This window comes from Rana temporaria, chromosome 5 (genome assembly GCF_905171775.1).
Source record: "Rana temporaria chromosome 5, aRanTem1.1, whole genome shotgun sequence".
In the NCBI taxonomy this organism is placed as follows: domain Eukaryota; kingdom Metazoa; phylum Chordata; class Amphibia; order Anura; family Ranidae; genus Rana; species Rana temporaria.
The window spans coordinates 254,913,028-254,938,254 of record NC_053493.1 but is presented as its reverse complement, the minus strand read 5'-3'; positions in this window follow the sequence as shown (position 1 = coordinate 254,938,254).

The following is a 25,227-nucleotide window of genomic DNA, read 5'->3' as shown; positions in this document are numbered from 1 at the left end:
AGCTGCATAAAGAACCATCTGCCGATTTAATGATGTTTAAATCAAGGAATGTAATGGAAGTATCGCTGAAAGTCATCGTGAAATAAAGATTTGAAATGTTCTTGTTCGTGGCACAAATGAAAGCTTGTAGATGTTTTGGTGTACTGTCCCATATCATCAGTATATCGTCTATATACCTAAACTATGATATAACATGGGAGGTATAAGACGATAAACTGTCACTCGACAAAAGAGACTGTTCCCACTCCCCCAGGTACAGGTTGGCATACGATGGGGTACAGCAAGTCCCCATCACAACCCCCTGTACCTGGAGGTAGTGGGATCCATCAAAAGTAAACGTATTATGTGTCAAAATAATGTTCAATACCTCTATTAAGAAAGAGTTGAACTTACGATCATCCCTATGGGATTGGGATATGTTTAGTTGCCAAAAGTGCATGGTCATGGGGGATGGAGCTATATAGCGATTCGACGTCAATAGCAACTAAAAGAGAATGAGGTGTAATCCTTCTAGGTTTTTTAATAAATGGATGGTGTCCTTAATGTATGAGGATAGGTTGGAAACAAAGGGTCTGAGATGGCTATCAATAAATTTGCTCAGGTTTTCCGTTATAGAACTGTTCCCCAAGATGATCGGATGACTAGGGGGGTTCTGCAGATCTTTGTGTATTTTAGGGAGACAGTATAGGGTCGGGATGCGGTGGTGAGATGTTCTAATGAATTTCCAGATGTCCCTATCAATGGCCCCATTGCAGAACACTCCATCTACTAAATCATAAAAAGCGTCGTTGAATTTCTCAATGACGCCTTTTGAAATGGTTTTGTACCAAGATTTGTTCGAAATAATCGTTTTACACATTGTTGCATATTGCTCATTAGTCATAATGACTATATTTCTGCCCTTATCGGATGGTTTGATGGTTAAAGAGTGTACTTTTTTCAAGTACTCTAAGGCAGATTGTTCATCATTGTTGAGGTTACTGTGCGATACATATGCTTTTTTTTTTTATGTGTGTCTGATGGAGGAGAGGGTTCTTTCTAAATATGTTTCTCCAATAGGACCTCAATATCAATCGAGGTAATAAGATCACTAGGATCTTGTTCCTCGACAAAAACTCAATAATGTTATGTAATGCTGTGTTAAACACTGTACTAAATTAACACACTACACTATACTGACACACTATACTAACACCGGAAGCAGGAACTCTCCCTCCCGAAGTCTTCTGGTACATATGGCAGGTCCTAGAAGACTTTGGGGGCCAGTTAAAGACTGCAGCACCACTCGTGCATGCGCAGTGGGCACCTGACTGGCCTAACTTTTGCTCGGCCCAAACAGTTTGCCCAACACTACTAACCACTAATGTAAAAGGGCAGTTTACCACTGATCACTGATGACAAATGATAACCGGATTCCATCTCTGACATGAACTGTTTTTAATTTTGACATGGAACCTCAGGAAAACTTAGATGTCAGTTTGATGTTATCCTGGCATGCTGTCTTTTCTGCTTATTAGCAATTAAAACAACTGACAGGTGTTCTAGCCCTCCTCTATTAATAAAAAGCATATATATTTCTGTTCTTGTTGCTGCTGGAGATTTTACTTTAATTCCTCTCTGGTGAAAACATTGCCATCATACACTACATCTCTCTAACAGAGTCTTAGTTTAAATTCATTAAATTCTGGCATGGATTCTGATCCTTCTCCTCTGTATAAAACACTAAAAATAAATATGCTTTATTCAGGTAGGTCTGTATTAAAGGCATTTTATACAATAAACCCCAGCCCCAGCTCCTAAGAAGGAAAAAAAAAAGATCCAATTATACAAACTCCTTTCATTCAGTTGCCAGCGCTGCTAGCACCCGCAGATTGAATATTTGGCTTCTGCACATACAAGGGCTGTCTCTGAGATAAGTAAAATTGCAAGACATTTTAGGTACTTGGAAAAGCAAAACAAATTATAATTTGTTTTTATATATTTGGCTGGATCATATATTCTGGTGCTAAATACAATCTTTATATACTATTACATGATTAGTGCAAACACGTGTACAGAATAAAAACCCTACAAATCAGAAAGTGAACATGAAAAAAAATTGCCCTTTGGTAAAAAAAAAAAAAGTACCCAATTTTTTTTTATTGCCAGGAAATGTACAAAATCATACTCAACCTATAGATAATAATTCTAATACATTGTTTATTCCCTTATCAGATTAAGCTTTATAGTGTATATAAAACCAAAATGTATTTTCATTTTACTTAGCATTATGCCTCACTGTATGCAGTTTATTTAAAGCTGTCGTAAACCTCAGGCATGAAAAATGAATAAAGCATGTCCCACTATACTGTGTACTAGCCTAAATCCAAAGCACCAAGTGTGGTTCTTCTCTGATCTCTAATTCCTCTGCTATATAATAGTCACCGATAGAACTCTAATCTGACATCTCAGCTTCCCAAGAGATGCCCTGCCTCTCCAGCACCTTAGCTCTGTTTGTTTTCTACGAGTCTGTTAGAGGGGGGCATGTCCCTTCCCTCCGGTCAGCTATCATATTTTATGCAGCTCTGTGCTCTAGCTCTGCAGTGTGTGTATGAGACATCAGACATCAGATGTGGCAGGGCAGGCTCAAAGAAGGTGGCAGGGGCATTCGTTTCTGGTGTTTGTGGAAGTGATAAGGTGGCTGTAAAGCACTTTCATCAGAAATTCAACAGTTTGCTTCACTTCAATGGCAGCAAAAGCATTGACCCATAATAGCCTATATTTACAGGGACCATAATATCCAAAGTAAGTAAACTATGCTAATTTCTACTCAAATAATAACAATAATATCTATAAATGATATAAACAAAACTCTAATATACAAATCATAAAAGGTAAATACTTAAAATATTATACCACAAATAATATTTACCAGTAAACCAGTTAGCAAGGCTACCCAACATAACATTCCATTTAGTTTTATCCCTGGCAACCTCTTTAATTTTATCAACCCCTCGAGTGAGGCCGCGTACACACGGTCGATCCATCGAGAATGGTCCGACGGACCGTTTTCATCGGTTCACCGCTGAAGTGGACTGATGGTCTGATGTGCGTACACACCATCAGTTCAAAATCCGATCGGGTCAGAACGCGGTGACGTAAAACACACGACGTGCAGAAAAAAAAAAAGTTCAATGCTTCCAAGCATGCATCGACTTGATTCTGAGCATGCGCGGGTTTTGAACCGATGCTTTTGTGTACTAACCATCGGTTTGGACCTATCGGTCAGCGGTCCATCAGTTTGATTTTAAAGCAAGTTCTCTAATTTTTGTCCGAAGGACAAAAGACCGATGGGCTGTACACACACGCGGTTTGGACCGATGAAACTGGACTTCAGGCCGTTTTCATCGGTTTGGACCGACCGTGTGTACGTGGCCTAAGTATTAACTTATTCTATTGTCAATTATATCTGTAAGAGATCCTTTTACCCTTTCCCTAAAACAACCAAAATAGTGAAGCAGACAGCAATAACTGAAAATATGTGAAAAAACTCAAATAAATATATAAAGTGCAGCACTCCAAACAAATAAACATAAAAGTATTTGTTTTGAGTGCTATATCACATAACGAAAAGAGGGAAGAGTCACATGAGTGCTTATTTAAAAAGATTCTTTAAAAAGCACAATGAAAGTGATTCAATCATTCTTAGATTAATATCTTCACCTAGTTGTAATCATCCTACTGAGGAACCTAAATAGGTGAGCATACAAACTAAAGATTGGACCCAACGAAACAAAACAACTCCTGGGGAGTTATTAGGTGCTGTTGAAAAACCTGAAAGCAAAAAGTGAAACTATCAATACCTGCACATCGGGTGGGAGTGCGGCCTGATTCAACTGCTCTGGAATATGATCTTTCGGATGTATAACAAGATGAGTAGGGATGAGCCGAACACCTATACCCCCCCCCCCCCCCCCGTTCGGTTCGCACCAGAGCCTTCGAACGGACCGAAGGTTCGTGCGAACTTTAGAACCCCATTGAAGTCTATGGGACTCGAAAGTTCGAAATCAAAAGTGCTAATTTTAAAGGCTAATATGCAAGTTATTGTCCTAAAACAGGTTTGGGGACCCGGGTCTTGCCCCAGGGAACATGTATCAATGCAAAAAAAAGTTTTTGAAAACGGTAGTGTTTTCTTGAGCAGTAATTTTAATGCAAAAAAAGTTTTTGAAAACGGTAGTGTTTTCTTGAGCAGTAATTTTAATGATCCGTAAAGTGAATTTTTTTTTTGAAAAATTCATTTAAATATCGTACCTGCTGGGTGTCTATAGTATGCCTGTGAAGTGGCACGTGTTTAGAACTGTCCCTGCACAAAATGACATTACTATAAAATAAGTCATTTAAAACTGCTTGCGGCTTTAATGTAATGTCTAGTCCCTGCAATATGGATGAAAATCATTGAGAAAAATAGCATGGGTTTGCCCCCCCCCCTCCCCCCAGGTTATTACCAGCCCCTTTGGCCCTATATACTTTGAACAGCAGTATACAGGCGGTGCAAACAAGACAGGGACTGTAGGCTTGTTGTCAAGTAGAATCTGTTTGTAATTTTGAACTGATACTTTTTTAAGGACCTTGCCCCTTTTTGCGATTCGCCACTGCGTCGTTTTAACTGACAATTGCGCGGTCGTGCGACGTGGCTCCCAAACAAAATTGGCGTCCTTTTTTTCCACAAATAGAGCTTTCTTTTGGTGGTATTTGATCACCTCCGCGGTTTTTATTTTTTGCGCTATAAACAAAAATAGAGCGACAATGTTGAAAAAAAATGCAATATTTTTTACTTTTTGCTATAATAGATATCCCCAAAAAATATATAAAAAACTTTTTTTCCCCAGTTTAGGCCAATACGTATTCTTCTACCTATTTTTGGTAAAAAATAAGCAATAAGCGTTTTACGATTGGTTTGCGCAAAATTTATAGCGTTTACAAAATAGGGGATAGTTTTATGGCATTTTTATTAATATTTTTTTTTTACTACTAATGGCGGGCGATCAGCGTTTTTTTCCGTGACTGCGACATTATGGCGGACAATTTTGACACATTTTTGGGACCATTGTCATTTTCAAAAAGTGCTATAAAAATTCATTGATTACTGTGAAAATGACAATTGCAGTTTAGGATTTATTCACTAGGGGGGGCTGTAGGGGTTAAGTGTGACCTCATATGTGTTTCTAACTGTAGGGGGGCGGGGCTGGAGGTGTGACGTCATTGATTGTCTTTCCCTATATCAGGGAACAGACGATCAATGACACTGCCACTGTGAAGAACGGGGAAGGTGTGTTTACACACACCTCTCCCCGTTCTTCAGCTCCTGTGACCGATCGCGGGTCCCGCGGCCACGGTCACGGAGCTTTGGACCGGGTCGCATGCGCACGCGACCCGCGGCTGGGCTCTTAAAGGTGACGTACATGTATGTGCCATTCTGCCGACGTATATCTATTGGATCTATTTTTTTAGCTTTTTGGAAAACAGAGAAGGGTTATCACCCCTGTAACATTTGTTTTGCTGTCTGTGCACATCTGTTCAGAAGATTGCACCTCACTTTCTGTCCCAATGACAAATGATTTTTTGAAAATGTGGGTTTTTTTGTGAAACAAGGATTGGTGATAAAGCATCAGTGGACAGGAGACATCTCTTACAGAAGAGAATTCCCCTTCCTAGGGGTAGATTTCCTCTCACTTCCTGTTGTCTCCTTCCGTTTGCAAGTAGGAGTCGTTTGTAAGTTGGATGTTTGAAAGTAGGGGCCTGTCGTAAATACTCTGCAGAAATTTGGGCTCTAGGTGTTGGTGTTGCCACAACACTGTAAGCCCTCACAGTTAGTCTTGGTGGGCGCTGGAACGCCCTGCTGTGAACTATTATATCAAGAATTGTAATTACATGCCCTTGTTGAACAGTGGTAGAAAAATTGGGCCTTTGGTGCTGGCGCTGGTGCCACAATACTGTAAGCCCTCACAGTTACTCTAGGTGGGCGCATGAATGTGCCCTGCTGTAAAATATTAGATCAAGAATGCAAGAATTGTAATTACATGCCCCTGTTGAACAGGGGCAGAAAAATTGGGCCTTTTTTGGTGGTGCTGGTGCCACAACACTGTAAGCCCTCACAGTTACTCTTGGTGGGCGCAGGAATGGGCCCTGCTGTGAAATATTAGATCAAGAATTGTAATTACATGCCCCTGTTGAACAGGGGCAGAAAAATTGGGCCTTTGTTGGTGGTGGTGGTGCTGGTGCCACAACACTGTAAGCCCTCACAGTTACTCTTGGTGGGCACAGGAATGTGCCCTGCTGTAAAATATTAGATCAAGAATTGTAATTACATGCCCCTGTTAAACAGGGGCAGAAAAATTGGGCCTTTGTTGGTGGTGGTGGTGCTGGTGCCACAACACTGTAAGCCCTCACAGTTACTCTTGGTGGGTGCAGGAATGGGCCCTGCTGTGAAATATTAGATCAAGAATTGTAATTACATGCCCCTGTTGAACAGGGGCAGAAAAATTGGGTCTAAGGCACTGGTTCCACAACACAGCAACCCCTCACAGATACTCTAGTTGGAGCGGCACTAATGAGCACTGCTGCAAAGTATTGCATCAAAAATTGTAATTACACACCCCTATTAAACAGGGGCAGAAAAATTGGGCCTTAGGCACTGGTGCTGGTGCCACAACACTGCAACCTCTCACAGATACTCTAGTTGGAGCGAATGAATGAGCCCTGCTGCAAAGTATTGCATCAAAAATTGTAATTACACGCCCCTGTTAAACAGGGGCAGGAAAATTGGGCCTTAGCCACTGGTGGCGGTGCCCAGAACCAAAAATGTTCTCACAAGCTATCAGCATGATCATTGAGGAGGAAAAGGATAGTCACTCAGCATAACAGGATAGTCACTCAGCATCAGCATAGGCAGTCTTGAAGGGATCTGACATTTCAAAAAAAATTATTCAGTTACATCAGCATCAGGTGGGAAAGTAGAACAGTGGCGGGACTATAACGGTGCATGCAGAAACCAGTAAAGAAGGATAGAACCAATACTATAAATTTTTAATGATTTATTAAAAAACACAGAGTAGCGTCAGGTTGTAAAGCATATCATAGACTATACAAAAGCCTACTACACAAATCAACAACCTGATCACGAGTACAAAGTTAAAAAGTTCCCATAACAGACATTAGTACTGTAACAGAGATCGCAACCTGGTTGGTAAACCCTATATATTTCGCCCGGTTGGGCTTCTTCAGGGGTGGTTGAGATCAGAGTTTAGGATTCTGATAATGACATACAGAAAAAGAAAATTAGTGATTTATACATAAATACATTAAATATACATAAACAATAAATAAAGTCGCTCTGCCAGTGTATATCACATAATGCCCACCTGCTGGTCCGTAGTGGGAGTAAAAAGACAACAGGGTGCGTAGATACCCTGGTTCCATCACATGCCTGAATGGTCAGGCCGGATGAGCACAAGTTGACAGCCACAAGGATAACCTAGGCAGGAAAAGGTGAGAGGCCGCTGCAGATGGAATTCACACAATCCCCAACCATCGGAGGGGCAAGGGGGGGCACCCAGAGACAGGGTGACCAACTGTGGAGAAGAGTAGCAATATCAGTATCTATTATAATAAGAATGTTTAATAAAAATATTTATAGAAAGTAATAAGAAAAAGTGTACACTCACAGTGCTTAAATGAACAGGTATAGCATCTGTGGAGGCATACGCCTAGCTTAAGACTGAAGGCTTGTCAAATCTGTAACAAGCTAAGCCAAATATTATGTCAACAAAATATGCAAAAAATATAATTGGGAATCAAACAGAAAAAAAGGGGGGAAAGAGAGAACAAAGAAAGAAAGAAAAAATGGAGACAAGAAAAAAAGAAGTAAACAAATAGTTTACTTCTGTATTATGAATATCAATATAATGATTATAGTGATCTTCAGCAAAAAGCTATTCCATAATAGGATAAAAAGATCCGCTCATAAAGAAAAAGTTTGTTAGAAAATAAGCCAAAAAAAAAAAAAAGGGTTGGTAAGAAGACAGTTAGTGAGGGACATAAATAATTGTTTAAGCAAGGAAATAGGTTTGTATAAACAGCAGCTATTAGGCATGGTAGAGAGGATACCTGGTCAATCAATCTCAGCAGCACGGGTTATCTCCACAGGAGTGTACAGCACACTGACGCTCCACAACAGGACATAGTCCTGATATACCCCTCAGCCCCTCCCACACGTCCGTGCGTCAGAGGGGGCGCAGTCGGGCGTGAGCGGACACATAGTGTCAGTGCGCAGACGCCCCACACTGATGCTTAACATGAGGCCTACAATCCCCAGCAACCCCTGGGTTAGAAGGCGTGGACGGCCGAGTGATCGGCCAATCACAGCGCGCCGGGGGAGGGGCATCGCCAGAAAGCGGAGCGGCCCACAGGCAAGGAAACAAACCCCATGTCTAAGAGCCGGGAGTGGCCAAAACGCCGATGGATAGGGCGGGGAGCCAGCAATCAGGGGGGAGAAAGAAAACCACTGACAGAAATGGGCTCACAAAGTGAAGCCCTTGGGTGTCCAAATGGAGGGAGACAAAAGGTGAAAAGACAAGCGCAGCAGCATCACAAATCCAACAGTGTAATAAAGGATTATCCAACGGGCAAGGAATAGCAACTTGGTATAGTAAAAGAGTATGTCATGGCCCATAACTTAAAAAGGCAGGGCCATTGAAAAAACCCAGTATGGAAGTAGGCAGGGTGGCAAGTGCATATATAAAGTGGCAGAGCGGTTCACAACAAAGTTCATACAAATAAATAGTAATTGTAGATCAGAATAATGATTGAAATCAAACACATCTGGAGCATTTGTATACAAAAATAATATTTCATACATATACATCAATTAGCAAAATGCCAAAATAGCCAAGAAAAGAAAAACAGACAGAGAAAAGGGAAAGGAAAGAGAAGAACGGGGGAAAAGATCAGGGGATAAGGTAGAGCATATAGAGGGAGAGGGTAACAAGAAGGGAAAGAAGAAAGGGAATGGGAAAACAGAGGATGGAGGGAAGGAAAAGGGGGAGGAAGGGGGAGGGGGGGGGGGGGGGGAAGGAGAGGGGAAAGGGAATGGAGAACGAAACAGACAGATGATGCAGAGTGACAGGCATCATATATTTCATGCTGGAACAACCCAGACGGTCGCCCGATGAAAGCGTGGCGAGTCAGTCAATAGAGCACAGGGATAATGGGATTGAGACACAAAAAATAGGTAGCCCTTACAGGAAAGATTTAAAGCTGATATATTCATTCAGTCCTGGGTAATGGGTGGCGTTTAAAGTTTGTATCCATTTAGTTTCAAGTTGCAGAAGACTGCGATCAATACCCCCACCCCTAGCATGTGTAGGCACATGTTCCAGGGCAGTGAATTTCACCATAGTAGGCTCGAAATTGTGCTCATGTCCAACATGCCGGCTGATGGCAGTGGTGGACAATTTTTTTCGGATAGGTGCAATATGGTCCGATATACGTTTGTGGAAAGGTCTTTTCGTCTTGCCTACGTAGAAGCACCCACATAGGCATTTGGCCAGGTACACCACGCCAACAGTCTGGCACGTGACCCGATGCCGGATGGTGTGGGTACGTCCACCAGGCAGGACGACTGTCGATCCACTTAGGATAAAAGGACACATATGGCATCCTTTACATGAGAAGGTACCGTTGATTATGTGTGGGGAATTTTCTAGGGGATTATGATGACTCTGAACAAGTTTGTCCCGTAGAGATGGTGCTCTACGGTAAGTGACTTCAGGTCGATCCTTAATAAATTTATTGACAGTATTGTCAGCCAGTAGTAACGGCCAATACCTATCCAAAATTTCCCTAAACTGTGCATGGCAAGCAGAATACTGAGTGAGCAGACGTATTGGTTGCAGGGAGTTAACCTTTCTGGGGGGAAAAATCAGGTCTCTGCGGTCAATACTCGCAGCTCGATTGTAGGCCTTCTTCAGGATATTATGACTGTAACCTCTATCTTTCAAACGAGAATATAGGTTTCTAGCAGCTATTTCATAATCTTTCTTAAGGACACAATTCCTTTTTAATCTAATGTATTGGCTGTAGGGTATGCTTTTTACAAGCGACTGCGGATGGCCACTAGAGGCATGCAGAATAGTGTTACCTGCAGAAGGCTTACGAAAGAGAGAGGAGTAGACAGTTCCATCCGATCCAATGAAAATGGTGAGATCGAGAAAATTAATCGATTTTAGACTGCATTCCATGGTGAACTTAAGATTAAAGGTATTTTTGGCCAGTCATTTTTTCTTTCTTTCTTTGTTCTCTCTTTCCCCCCTTTTTTTCTGTTTGATTCCCAATTATATTTTTTGCATATTTTGTTGACATAATATTTGGCTTAGCTTGTTACAGATTTGACAAGCCTTCAGTCTTAAGCTAGGCGTATGCCTCCACAGATGCTATACCTGTTCATTTAAGCACTGTGAGTGTACACTTTTTCTTATTACTTTCTATAAATATTTTTATTAAACATTCTTATTATAATAGATACTGATATTGCTACTCTTCTCCACAGTTGGTCACCCTGTCTCTGGGTGCCCCCCCTTGCCCCTCCGATGGTTGGGGATTGTGTGAATTCCATCTGCAGCGGCCTCTCACCTTTTCCTGCCTAGGTTATCCTTGTGGCTGTCAACTTGTGCTCATCCGGCCTGACCATTCAGGCATGTGATGGAACCAGGGTATCTACGCACCCTGTTGTCTTTTTACTCCCACTACGGACCAGCAGGTGGGCATTATGTGATATACACTGGCAGAGCGACTTTATTTATTGTTTATGTATATTTAATGTATTTATGTATAAATCACTAATTTTCTTTTTCTGTATGTCATTATCAGAATCCTAAACTCTGATCTCAACCACCCCTGAAGAAGCCCAACCGGGCGAAATATATAGGGTTTACCAACCAGGTTGCGATCTCTGTTACAGTACTAATGTCTGTTATGGGAACTTTTTAACTTTGTACTCGTGATCAGGTTGTTGATTTGTGTAGTAGGCTTTTGTATAGTCTATGATATGCTTTACAACCTGACGCTACTCTGTGTTTTTTAATAAATCATTAAAAATTTATAGTATTGGTTCTATCCTTCTTTACTGGTTTCTGCATGCACCGTTATAGTCCCGCCACTGTTCTACTTTCCCATATATAATTTTGGGATGAGGTGCTTTTGTTAAAAATACTATTTTTTAGTCTAGACCAGTCAGATCCTATCCCTCTATCAGCATCAGGTGCTTGGTAGCTGGTGGTGATCCAAGCCTGATTCATTTTTATGAAGGTCAGTCGATCGACCAAGTCAGTGGACAGGTGCACCCTGTGATCGGTTACAAAGCCTCCAGCAGCACTGAATGTGCGTTCCGAAAGAACGCTGGATGCAGGACAGACCAGTAGCTCAATTGCATACTGTGCAAGCTCTGGCCAGTGATCCATCCTCTAGACCCAGTAAGCCAGAGAATTTTCAGTGGGAAAGGTGTCCAAGTCTGATCTTGCCCCTAGGTATTCCCAAAAAGGGATGAGCCGAACACCCCCCTGTTCGGTTCGCACCAGAACCTGCGAACACACCAAACGTCCGTGTGAACTTTAGAACCCCGTTTAAGTCTATGGGACTCGAACGTTTGAAATCTAAAGTGCTAATTTTAAAGGCTAATATGCAAGTTATTGTCCTAAAAAGTGTTTGGGGACCTGGGTCCTGCACCAGGGGACATGTATCAATGCAAAAAAAGTTTTAAAAACAACAGTTTTTTCGGGAGCAGTGATTTTAATAATGCTTAAAGTGAAACAATAAAAGTGAAATATTCCTTTAAATTTCGTACCTGGGGGGTGTAAAGTATGCATGTGAAATAGCGCATGTTTCCCGTACTTAGAACTGTCCCTGCACAAAGTGTAATTTCTGAAAGAAAAAGAGTCATTTAATACTGACTTGCGGCTATACTGTAATGAATTGTCAGCTCCCGGCAATTCAGAGAGAATTCATTCATAAAAAAAAAAAAAGCGTGGGGTCCCCCCAAATTCAACTACCCGGCCCTTCAGGTCCAGGTAGTGGTAGGTAGGTAGTGGTGGTAATCCACTCTCGGTCCCGGCTCCCTGCTCCAACATTGTCGGTATCCAGCGACGGGTGATCTCCTCTCTGGTCCAGCGATGAGAAGATCATCCGGGATCCAGAGCGCAGCATCGCTGGCCGCCTGTCTCCACCGGAGACAGCCCGGCAAATGATGCTGCTGAAGCTAGTGACATTTCTTATATTGGTGAGGTGGAGCCACTCGTCACGTGACCCCATCTGGCCGTCTTCTGTGACTGACCGAAGCTGGCGGTGGCTCCTTCTGTGACTGACCGAAGCCTCAGCAACCAGGACCAGGATTTTGTAACCTCCCAGTCTCTGGGAACACGTTGCACAGACCTTTCTGCAAGGCCTCCCGAAGATGTTTCATCTTCTGCTCCCTCTGCGCCGGCAAGATAAGATCCGCAACCTTACCCTTGTAATGTGGATCAAGCAGGGTTGCCAGCCTGTAATGATCTCTCTCCTTGATAGCACGAATACGAGGATCCTTCCGCAGGCTTTGCAGAATCAGGGAGGCCATACAGCGTAGGTTTGCTGAGGCATTCGGTGCGGAGTACTCTGGGTCACTGAGGACAACATGAGATGCAGCCACCTCATCCCAGCCACGTACAAGTCCATGGGTTTCTTGGGACTGTAATTGATCCCTTGAAGACTGCTGCTGATGCTGAGTGCTAGGCTTCACTTCCATGCTGACACAATCCTCCTCCTCCTCCATTTCCTGCGTGATAGGCGGGCAAGCAGGAACACTGTCTGGATAAATGGGGCCTTGAGAGGTAAGGAAGTCCTCCTCTTCCTCCCTCTGTTCTGCCTCAAGGGCCCTGTCCATTATTCCATGCAGCGTGTGCTCCAACAGGTGGATAGGAGGGACAATGTCACTGATGTATGCACTATCAGTGCTCACCATCCTCGTGGCCTCCTCAAATGGTGAAAGGACAGTGCATGCATCTCTGATCATGGGCCACTGACATGGGGAAAAAAACCAAGCTCCCCTGACCCTGTCCTGGTGCCATATTGGCACAGATACTCATTGATGGTCCTCTGCTGCGTGTGCAGCTGCTGCAGTATGGCCAACGTAGAGTTCCACCTGGTGGGCATGTCACAGATTTGGCGGTTCTTGGGCAGGTTGTATTCCTTTTAGAGGTCTGCCAGCCAAGCACTGGCATTATATGACCATCGGAAATGCACACAGAGTTTCCTGGCCTGCTTCAGGACATCCTGTAAGCCCAGGTACCTGCCCAAGAACCGCTGCACCACCAAGTGAAGGACATGAGCAAAACAGGGCACATGGGTCAGTTGTCCCTGTCGCAGGGCAGATAGGAGGTTGGTGCCATTGTCGCAAACCACCATTCCTGGCTTAGGCTGGCATGGCGTCAACCACCTCTGAGCCTGCCCCTGCAGAGCGGACAGAACCTGTCAGGGGATGCCCACGCAGGCATCCGAGTACTGGGTAACAGGTCAATGGGCTGCACTAACGGAGACAGGCACCAAGATAGTGAAAAATATATGTTTTTATGCAAAACTGATAGCCCGCCAACTACTGCCATATAAACTGGTGGAGTCGGAGGCCTTTTCGAAAATTTGTGGCCATTGGAACACCACAATGGAAGGTCCCAGGAAGGAAATATTTCTCACAGAAGGGCATCCCAGAGCTATATGGCCATGTTCAGTGGCAAGTGAATGTATCTCTGGCACACAATGTTTCGGTGCCAAGATACATCTGACCACAGACACGTGGTCTAGCAAACACGGGCAGGGAAGGTATATAACTTTTACTGCCCACTGGGTGAACCTTCTGACGGCCGTCAAGCATGTAACCCGCGGCACCCATGTAGATTTGGTTTTACCGCCACGGATTGCATGCAGGCCTGCCTCTTCTTCTCCTCCTCCTACTCCATCCTCCCTCCCCTCCTCGGCTGACTCCTCCTTTTCCGATTCAACCGTCGCTTCCGCTGCACCGCCCAAGATCCCCAGAACCTATTCGACATGCCAGGTGAGATGTTGCCAAACTGTGCTGCGTCTGTTGTGCCTGGAAGACAAGAGCCACACTGGTCCTGCACTCCTTTGAGCTTTGCGTTCACAGGCAGACCAGTGGCTAAGGCCGTGTACACACAGTCGTTCCAAACCGATGAAAATGCTCCGCTGGGCCATTTCCATCGGTTCACCGCTGAAGTGGCCTGATAGTCTGATGTGCGTACACACCATCGTTCCAAACGATCGGGTCAGAACGCGGTGACTCCAAACACACGACGTGCTGAAAAAAACGAAGTTCAATGCTTCCAAGCATGTGTCGACTTGATTCTGAGCATGCGCGGGTTTTGAACCGATGCTTTTCTATACTAACCATCGGTTTGGACCGATCGTTCAACGGTCCATTGGTTTGATTTTAAAGCATGTTTTAAAATTTTGGACCGAAGGACAACAGACCGATGGGCTATACACACCGTCGATTTGGACCGATGAAACTGAACCTCGGTCCATTCTCATCGGTTTGGAACGACCGTGTGTACGCGGCCTTACACCGCTCAATTTGACAGTTGGTAAAATGATGTGCAACAACGGTGCCAATCTGCTGAGCGCGTTGAAACAGGGCAAAATTACACACGTGCCATGCATGGCACACCTCCTGAACTTGGTCGTACAGCGATTTGTTGCCAAATACCCTGGGCTCCAGAACGTCTTGCGGCAGGCCAGGAAATTGTCAGCCCATTTCAGAAAATCTTACACGGCCATGGCTCGCCTTGCTGACATTCAGCGGTGACACAACCTGCCCGTCAGATGTCTTATTTGTGACTGCCCGACGCGATGGAACTCAACCTTGTATATGCTTGATACGCTGCTCCAGCAGAAACGTGCAGTCAATACGACTACCTGTACGAAGTCTGCAGCAGGACAGGTCCTGGGGAGCTTGTTTTTTTTTCACCGCGCCAGTGGCTGCTCATGCGCGACTCATGTAGACTTCTGCGGCCATTTGATGAGATCACCAAACTGGTCAGTCACAACCAGAGCGCCATCAGTGACATCGTACCTTACGCCTTCTCTCTGGAGCGTGCATTGCGTCGTATCATTGATCAAGCCGTCGAGGAGCAGGAACAGGAAGATGAGGAGGATGAATTCACAGGGGGGGCTACTCCACCTGAGTCAAGTCAACAACGGAAGTCTGAAGAAGAGTCAAAGGAGGATGGTGCCGGGGGGAATGAGGAGGAGCAAGAAGAGCATGCTTTAAACCTTTCTGGGATCCCTGGTGTTGTCCGTGGATGGGGGGAGGAGAACAAGGACAACATTATCCTGGATGATGAGCAGGAGCCAGGCCACTACACCGCTTCCAGTTTAGTGCAAATGGGGGCCTTCATGCTCCAGTGTTTTAAGAGGGACCCCCGTGTAAAAAGCATAAAGAGCAAGGACCAGTACTGGGTGGCAACGTACTTAGACCCCCGGTACAAACAAAACATGGTGGAAATGTTACCACCATCACAGAAGGCTATCAGAATGCAGTACTTCCAGGCCTTGCTTTGAGAAATGCTGCATTCTGCTTTTGCGTGCGCTGGCAGAGGAAGTTCCACTCACAGAGAAACAGTTGCGGGTACCAATCCAACAGCGCCTGCAAGAAGAGGGCGGTTTGAAGATGTGTTGGTCACTAATGATATGAGATCATTCTTTCAGCCGACCCATCGACAGCTGTCCTCCGGATCCAGCATCAGGGAACGCCTAAACCGACAGGTGTCCGACTACATTGCGTTAACGGCCGATGTGGACGCACTGAGAAGTGATGAACCCCTGGACTACTGGGTGGGCAGGCTTGACCTCTGGCCAGAGCTTGCACAATTTGCAATGCAACTGTTGGCTTGCCCCTCGTCCAGTGTCTTGCCCCTCGTCCGAAAGGACGTTCAGCGCAGCAGGGGGGGTCGTGACCGATAAGCGCACTCGCCTAGCTCACAACAGTGTTGACTACCTCACATTTCTCAAAATGAATGAGGCATGAATCTCGGAGGAATTCAACACATGTGACCAGTAGACCATGTTTGATTCAAATTCAGGTGAACGCCTGTGGGCTAATTTTTGGGGCCTGTATCCGATGAATGCCTAATGTACCACCAGCCACAGAATACAAAGTTGTTTGCTGTCAGCTGAACGCCTGTGGGCTAATTTTCGTGTCCTGTACTGGCCGACACTTACTTCTGTATCCGGTGAATAGCTTAATGTACCTCCAGCTACAGAATACAAAGTTGTTTGGGCTAATTTTTGGGGCCTGTAATGGCCAATACTTACTTCTGTATCCGGTTTTCGCTTAATACTTCTGGTAGGTCAGTGTCCATGTTGTGGAACTATTTGTGCACAGCTAGTAAGAATTTTGTGGCTGCAAATATGACCTGCAGGTTTTTAAAGTTGCCTGCCATAAAGTCAATGGGGCCCACCGCGAACTTGCGGTTCGCGAACCGTTGAGAAAGTTTGCGGTTAGCGTTCACGAACTGCCCCGTCGGATGTTCATCCATCACTAGTTGGCAGCTGGTTTGCCAGACAAAGTACCCTGAGCCTGGGTGAGAGAGGATGACGAGGATGAGTACGGCTTGGTCATCCACTCTACCAAGTCTTCGGCATGTTGCGGCTCAACACGGCCAGCTGCCGAAAAAAAGGACGAGCGTGTCCCACAGCCAAGTGCTGATGAGGATGCACCGAGGAATCCAACAACACACTATGAATAAATGTTGACTATATTCCCATTGATCCTGCCAATTTCAGCTTTCTATGAGGCTTTCCTTTAGAAAGTTCCAGCCTGTAATATTTCTTCATTACCAAGCCATTTTTCAGCTTTCAGTGCTGCGGCAATTTCACTGACAACTACTCTGTCATGCAACACTGTACCCAAATGAATTTTATATATTTTTTGGACTTTATTCAGGACTAGGTTTTTTATATTTTATTGTAAAAAGTAAAAAAATTCAAACAATTGTTGGAAAAATATATTTTCCCTTACTTTAGACGGTCAAAAAAACAATCTCACAGTCTGGCAAAGTGCCTCACAATAAGGAAGCCGCTGCTGATGCATTTATTTATTCTCAATTTATAAATTTCTACGATTCCTCTCCTTCCTCCATTGTAAGAGTAAGGGAAGGGATCAACAATTCACTTTTTTTTTCCTTTTCTTTACCCAATCTTTTTTTCCCCCCTAACATAATTTTGTCGGTGTGCACAGACTCAGGCCGTATTCGGTGCAGTTGACATATTTATTATCTGTTTACTGTTGGTTTCGTAAAAGTTTGGTTATTCTCTACCCCTACTGTAGTTCTTACCCGCTAGAGAGGAGCACCCTTTTTCTCCAACCATGTCTTCCACATTTCCTCAAAGTCCTTAAGATTACCTCTTTTTATATAGACTGCTCTTTCTTTACAGATTGACTCATTTATTACCCTGGTCCATTCTCTTACTGCCAGTGGCGTTGTCGCCTGCCATCTCGTGGCTATTAATTTTCTGGCTTGAAACAAACATCTCAATATTGCAACTGTGGTACTCCTCTTCTCCTCCCGTTCTTTCCTGTATCCCAGTACACATAGTGTGGCCTCCATCTCCAAAGGTGTTCCAAATATATTGCTCAAAATATTGAGCACTCCTTCCCAGTAACGAAACAGCTTTGGGCAGCGCCACACCATGTGCACTAGGTCTCCAGGCCCCTGACATCTAGGACATTTATCATCCGGTCTTCTTCCATACTTGTGCAGGCGCTTAGGCGTATAATAAGCTCTATTTATCAACATCAGGTGGGAGATTTTCTGGGGGGGGGGTGAAACTGAAACCTTTGATCCCATCTCTAGGATTCTCTTCCATTGTTCCTGTGTTATTTCCCCTATATCTTCTTCCCATCTCTCTCTTACTTTAAGGAGGTTTGACCCTGTGTTAATCTTTTTGCTTATCTGTCCATATATTTCAGATATAAGTCCCTTAGTTGGACCAACTTCAACTAAGTTTTGGAATAGGGGCATTTTATTCCACTCTAGGGTTTGTGTCCTGAATTGGGCTTCAAGGGCGTGCCCTACCTGGAGATAAGTAAAAAATAAGTGTTGCAGGATATTAAATTCCTTTCCTCAAATCCAGGAACTTCCTATACCTGTCGCCCTTATACAGTTGTCTCAGCCTTTTTATACCATGCATTTCCCATTCCCCCATCTTTCCTTTTTGGAGGATTTCCTGTAGATTGATATTATTCCACAGAGGGGTGTACTCAGTAAACCCGATATAACCCATCAGTTTTTTAACCATTTTCCATATTTTAGTTATTTTTATTGTTGGGTTCCCATAGCTAAAGGAATTTGCTTCTAATACTTCAATAATAGTATCATGTGCAGCTCCATTCAACATTATTCTGACTGTAATGTACAGTACTTAACTGGAATCTGATGTCTGCATTTTATGGTTCTCTGCTGCAGACCAGACCTTTTCTGACACTTTTTTTGTTTACAAGTAAAAATCTGTATTTGCTAGAAAATTACTTAGAACCCCCAAACATTATATATTATACATTTTAGCAGAGACTAAAATGGCAGTCATTGCATTTTTTTTATGTCACACGGTATTTGCACAATTGTCAAATTTCCCCCCAAATTCCAAATTTTTTGGAAATATCATTAATGAGTTTTAATGGAAAAAAACGCAATGTAGAACTCAGTTTGGTAAAATATAAAAGATGATGTTATGCTGAGTAAATAGATACCTAACATGTAACGCTTTAAAATTGCACACGCTCGTGGAATGGCAACAAACTATGATACCTAAAACCGCCATAGGTGATACTTAAAAAATATATATACAGGTCACCAGTTTAGAGTTGCAAAGGAGGTCTAGAGCAAGAATTTTTGCTCTCCCTAAAAAGTTTGCTGAGATACCTCACATGTGTGGTATGAACACCATTTACATTTGAGTGTGTGACCTACAAATGTGTTCACCTCTGTGCATAAGCACGGGGGACGGAGGTGCTTTAACTTTTTTATTATTATTTAATTTATTTTAAATTTATTTTAGTTTATTTTTACACTGTCTCTTTAAAAACAATTATCACTTTTATTGCTATTAAAAGAAATGTAAACATCCCTTGTGATAACAATGAACCATGACAGGGTCTATTTATGTAGACATCTGGGGTCTATAAGACCCCAGATCTCTCCTCTATCCTTGAAAGCATCAGATAAAAAAAAAAAATGTAATGCTTTCCCGGAAAAAAATGGCAGTGTTTCTACCTGCCCTAAACCAAATGTTATGTAATGCCGCCACTTCCGGTGTCTGAAATCATAGGGATAATCAGAGACAGAGATGTTCCCAGTAGTCCTGTCCCATTTCTGTTGTCCTGATGATGATTGAGTATGGTGATTAAGTGATTGAGGATGTTGATTGAGTGTTGTCGCTCTAGAACAGGAAGTGTGTTACTGTCAGAATCTCCAAGTTAAAATACATTTAGAAAAAAAGTTTAATAAAAGGAAACAAATGCAGTCACCACATCTAGTAGTGGTAAGCTGCAATAAATTACAATTTTGTTTTTCACTTTAAATCTCTACTCTACTTACTTATAATTCTATCTATAAAGCTAACTGTTCTCTTAATTCAGACAACATAATCCTGACTTTCAAAGGATCTGCTAAAAATGCTATCTTACCATTAATTGTTGATATCCATCTCTACTAATATACACTTATTACCTGTATAGTTACCCCACTGCAAGAGACATGAATACCAAAGCTCATAACAGAGTAATCTTAATGAACTAATAATATGCCACATCACGACCACATTAATTCTTGGTTTAAATTGCTTTGAATATGAACTCTTAAAAAAAATTCACACACACACATATATATATATATATACACATATATATATATATATACATATATATATATATATAGATATATATATATATATATATATATATATATATATATATATATATATATATATATATACATATATAAAATTTTCTTTAAGGCAGCAATTGTACTGTTGATAAGATACTGTACTCAAAGTCAATCAGATGATGGTGTCATATTGTTTGCACTGAGCCATAATGTCTTGTTCAGTAATAAAATAAACATGATTGAAACTAAAAAAATATTTATCTCTTTAATAAATGAAAACATATTTGCTGGTCATGCTAAAAATACAGTGCCGTCCTGTTGTCTTGGTAAACCCAGCAGTAACCATTCACATTCAACTACACTGCTTTCAACATTACAGACCAAGTTCAATTAAAAGTCTGCAGTCTTATCGCATATCCCCACTATGCAACATGTATTTAAAAAAAAAAAAAATTAAAACCTTGAACGTTTTCAGAATCTGATTTTTTTTTTTTCCTTTGCCCACTGTCAAATAAGTAACCATCTAATTGAATTGAGATGGCTGTAATTATACTAATTCAAACCCATGCAAAGTTAAAAGGTGTGTTGCTAGTGTTCAATTGGTTTTATATGAACAGATAGATTTCCGAGTATCTATTATATGCATGAATAGTGTAATTATCCTGCCAACATAGCAATTATGAAAAAGTACTCTAAGAATATGAGGACCTGTCCATTATTTCCTCAGTGTGTGGGCTTAAAAGGCATCTGTATTGCCCTATAAATTATATAGTGTGTGCCATTCACAATATAAATGTATAAAGGTGATTTGCCCTTCTAGCCCCCTACATGAATTTTCCGATGAATAAAATTATGGCACTCTATTTTAATATGTTTTATATGATTTTAATGAACTATATTATAAAAGTGTATTTTTCCAGAACCTGTGGTAGAACAATGTTTTATTTCCTATTATGTATTCTATGGTATATAACATGTCCAAGAATTATTGATTGGGTTTGTCTCTAACAATGTCTCCCAGATTTTTACTCCTTCATCTGTAATTGAATTTAAGTTTTAGAAAAGGTATTTAGGGTAATTTATAAAGGTAAAAGTAATACCTTGTACACACGATCGGAATTTCCAATGGAAAAAGTCAGATGGAATTTTTTCATCGGATATTCTGACCGTCTTTTTTTCAGACGGAAATTCCATTAGTCTGTAGGGAACCCTGACGAAAAAAAAACATGCATGCTCAGAATCAAGTCGATGCATGCTCGGAAGCATTGAACTTCATTTTTCTCAGCTCGTCGTAGTGTTGTACATCACTCTATTCTTGACTGTCTGAATTTGGTGTGACAGTGTGTATGCAAGACAGCTTGAACGGAATTCCGTCCGAAAAATCTGCCGGCGTTTATACGGATGGAAAATCCGATTGTGTGTACAAGGCATTTGTCTCTGGAACCGTACTGTATATGTCTGAAAATATTTGAGATTTTTTAACTAGATACTTGCATATTTTATACATCCTCTCTGTTTCATTGTGCTTTTAATGTCAACAAGGCAGAGTTGTTGGTGCGTGTTGGTTATCAACATAAGGTATATTGGTGGACAAATAATAGCTGTCAGGTCACCCGTGGCCAGGTGACAAGTGCACCCCGTTGGGGTCAGGGATGCATCACAGGGAAGTGAACCCTATAGCCCACTACTGCTAGCAGAGAGGAAGCGTAACCCAAGATCACCCAAGGCGCGGAGTCTAAGACCCAGTTTTGTATTCACCAGGGCCCCTGATGGTGGGGATGGTCTTGGCTGCAACTGGATCCAGGTCGCGTCCCCGAGATTCCCTAGGTCACGCTCCGCAGGGAGAGAGGGGAAGCAGCCAGCAGGACAAACGGTGGTGATGGGTAGGCAGAGGTCAGGGTAACAGGCAGACAAGGATAATCATGGGACAGGCAAATGGTCAGGGGCACAGGCAGACAAGGATAACCGTGGGAAAGGCAAATGGTCAGGGGCACAGGCAAACAGCAGAAGTCAGGAACAAGCCAAAACTGTACACGGAAAGATGATCGTAGCACACTGGAAACAGGAACTAGCAAACTACACTGCAGACAGGAACTAAGCATAGGAACACTGTTGAACAGCACTGCAGACCTGTAGAGCAACGGTTAATATAGACTTCCTGGAATTGGCCTGGGTGGGGCCATACAGGAAGAGGAAGTGATAAAAAGGGGAACCAGAGCAGGGTCAGGCCTTTAATGAACACATGGAGATCAGGTAAGCAGACAGACTTTGTTGCATATCCATGACAATAGCACATGAGAGCACTACCCTTTATAAGACCCTTTTTACTTGAGTAAATTTAAAAAAATATTAACTGCTCGCTAACAGATTAGAACAGTGTTTCTCAACCTTTTTTCAGTCAAGGCATCCTTTACAATTCTGCAGAATCTCAAGACACCCCATTCTAAAATGTAAAAACTAGGGCTGCGGAAATTAACGATTAATTCCTCAAATAATCGTAAATTTTTTTGATCGATCAAAATTCTTTTGATCGGTACTCACCTTTCCGCCGGCTTCCGGGTCTTCAGGGAGTTCCGTCGGAGATCCGGTGACATCACGTCCCCGGACTCCTCCCCCCTTTCCCAAGTGCCTCCGTCTGCTAACAAAGGGGGGAGGAGTCCGGTGACGTCGATGTCCGTGACGTCACCGGACAGCCTGGACAGTGAGACCCCGCTGGATGTGAGCAAACTGCACCCACTGGATTGAGGTGCCTTTGCATCTGTGGAGCAGGAGGATGCATCAGGCTCCATCAAGGGAAGGGGGCAAAAAGGAAACATTCTGTGATAACTTCAAAACCTCCACTGTTAACAGTGTGATGGAAAGAGATCCTTGGGGTCCTATATAAAATTTAGACGTTTAGACAGTAAACAACAATGGCGAGCAATGAATGCAACGTTGCAGTTAAGCTTGTAAGCGGAAATTTGAGCAAGCATTTCATTTTCAAGCTAACTACTGATGGCAAAGAAGACGATGGCAATAAAGTTTACTGCATTCACTGCAATAATACAATTGGCTTTCCGTGGTTCAAATACATCGCTGACGTACCACCTACAGCACAAACATCCACTCAAGTATCAACGCGATGTCGACAGTGACCGGCAGAAGAGTTCTCCAGTACAATCAATATCCAATTTCTTGTCGTCTCAGTCAAACAAGCCTGTAAGTGAAAAAGTTTCTGCGGACTTGAAAATTGCTATTGCTCAGTGGATTGCCAGTTCAGGACATCCGATGGCAAATGTGGAAGATGATGGACTACAAACAGTACTACGTATAGCTCTTCAAAACCAGACTTATAAGTTACACAGTCGCCATACAATCGACGCTGTGCTTGGTCAGATGTATGACGAGAAGCTAACACAGCATAAGAAAGCTATAGAAAGTATTCACAGTATTGCTCTCGCTACTGACTTTTGGACCTCAAACGACAATGAATCATACTGTGGTATAACATGACACTGGATTGATTCCGACTGGAAACTGACATCAGTAGCTTTAGGTAGCTTAGTTGTTGATGAATGACACACTGCTGAAAACGTTGCCAGTTTCTATAAAGAGTTTGCTGCAATATGGAACATCACCGATAAAATATGCTGTATCATAACGGACAATGCACGAAATATGGTTGCTGCTATTGGACAAACGGATTACAGTCACATACCATGTATCGCACATTGTCTTCAACTTCGCATATTAGCAGGTTTGAAGGCAGCTGACTCATCACCTCTTGTGGCAAAATGTCTACGCTTAGTTGGACATTACAAGCACAGCTCGGCCAACACATCTGAACTGAAGAGCAGCCATTCCAGTGTCTCTTCGCCGAAAGATGTCATGTTCCACAAATTGCAGCATAATGTGGCAACTCGTTGGAACAGTACCTACATGATGTTAGCCTGATTGTTGGAAGTCAAAGATGCCATAATGCAGTATCACATCAATCATCCAAAAAACTACAGTGGACCTAAACTGACAGATTCAGATTGGGACAAAATGGCCAAATATACGTCAGTCTTAGGTTCACTTGCACGGAATATGTTGGGGGTGAACAATATGCAACATGTTCTGCTGTTCTTGCATTACAGGCCTTTTTGCGTAGACTGTTAATGGTTAATGAATACGATCCAGGTTATATTGGACGATTCAAAACTGCAACATTGAACAACTTAACAAACAGAATTGAAGGCATTGATGCTTTGACAACGTTGCAAATGGCTGTGGCCTTAGATCCACGTTACAAGAAACTCACCTGTCTAAGAAGAGAGAAACATGAAGCAGTGTGAACAACATTGTCAAATGCATTCAGGGCCTTCCACAATATAAGACAGCCAGCAGAAACAGACTTAGAAGAAAAAAGCAACGATGAGACAAAAGTACCTGTGCCGAAGAAACAAAAACGTTCCAGAAACAGAGGATCCTCTTATGTGGTGGAAACGTAATAACCATCGTTTTCCTGACCTAAGCAGTTTTGTGCAGACAATTCTTTGTGTACCGGCAACATCTGTTCCGTGCAAAAGACTGTTCAGTTCTTCAGGGTATGTCGTCAATAAAATTAGATAATGTCTGCTTCCAGAAAATGTAAACACTCTGATATGTCTGCGTGATTGGCTAAAGTGATGCCTACTTGCCTACTATAAAGTGACTGACAGTCAATATACTAGATAAGTTTTATAATTAAAGTTAAACTACAGTAACTTTCTATGTTTTTCTTAAAGTTTAATAAAAAAAATTACTTACATCGGTGCTACAGTTTGAATTTATGTGAACTGTGAAGTTAAGTCATGGATTGTGGAAAATAACTAGTGTCGGGTGATTGTATATAGTGTATACCACATTTACCACTGACTAATGCAGAGTTGCAATGCAAGGAGATCAGCTAAAAATAGTTGAATCTGTATGTGCGTTATAATTAATCGAAATTAGTTGATCAATCGATTTAAAAAAATGATTAATCGAACGCGAAAATTTTAATCAGTAACAGCCCTAGTAAAAACTAAACTTACGCAGCAACATCCACACATGTAGGACACCCAACATGATTTATTCTTCCAAGGCAAATCCACCTTTGCACACTGGTACGACTAGTATTCCAATGTTACTCTTCTCCCTCCGTTTCTCTCCCTCATTCAACTAAAGTGAACCCAAGTGCTGACCAAGTGCGGGGGAGAGGCAAACAAGAATGCTGTGCAAGCGCCCAATGTCCTCCTTATCAACCGATGACATCAATGTTTGT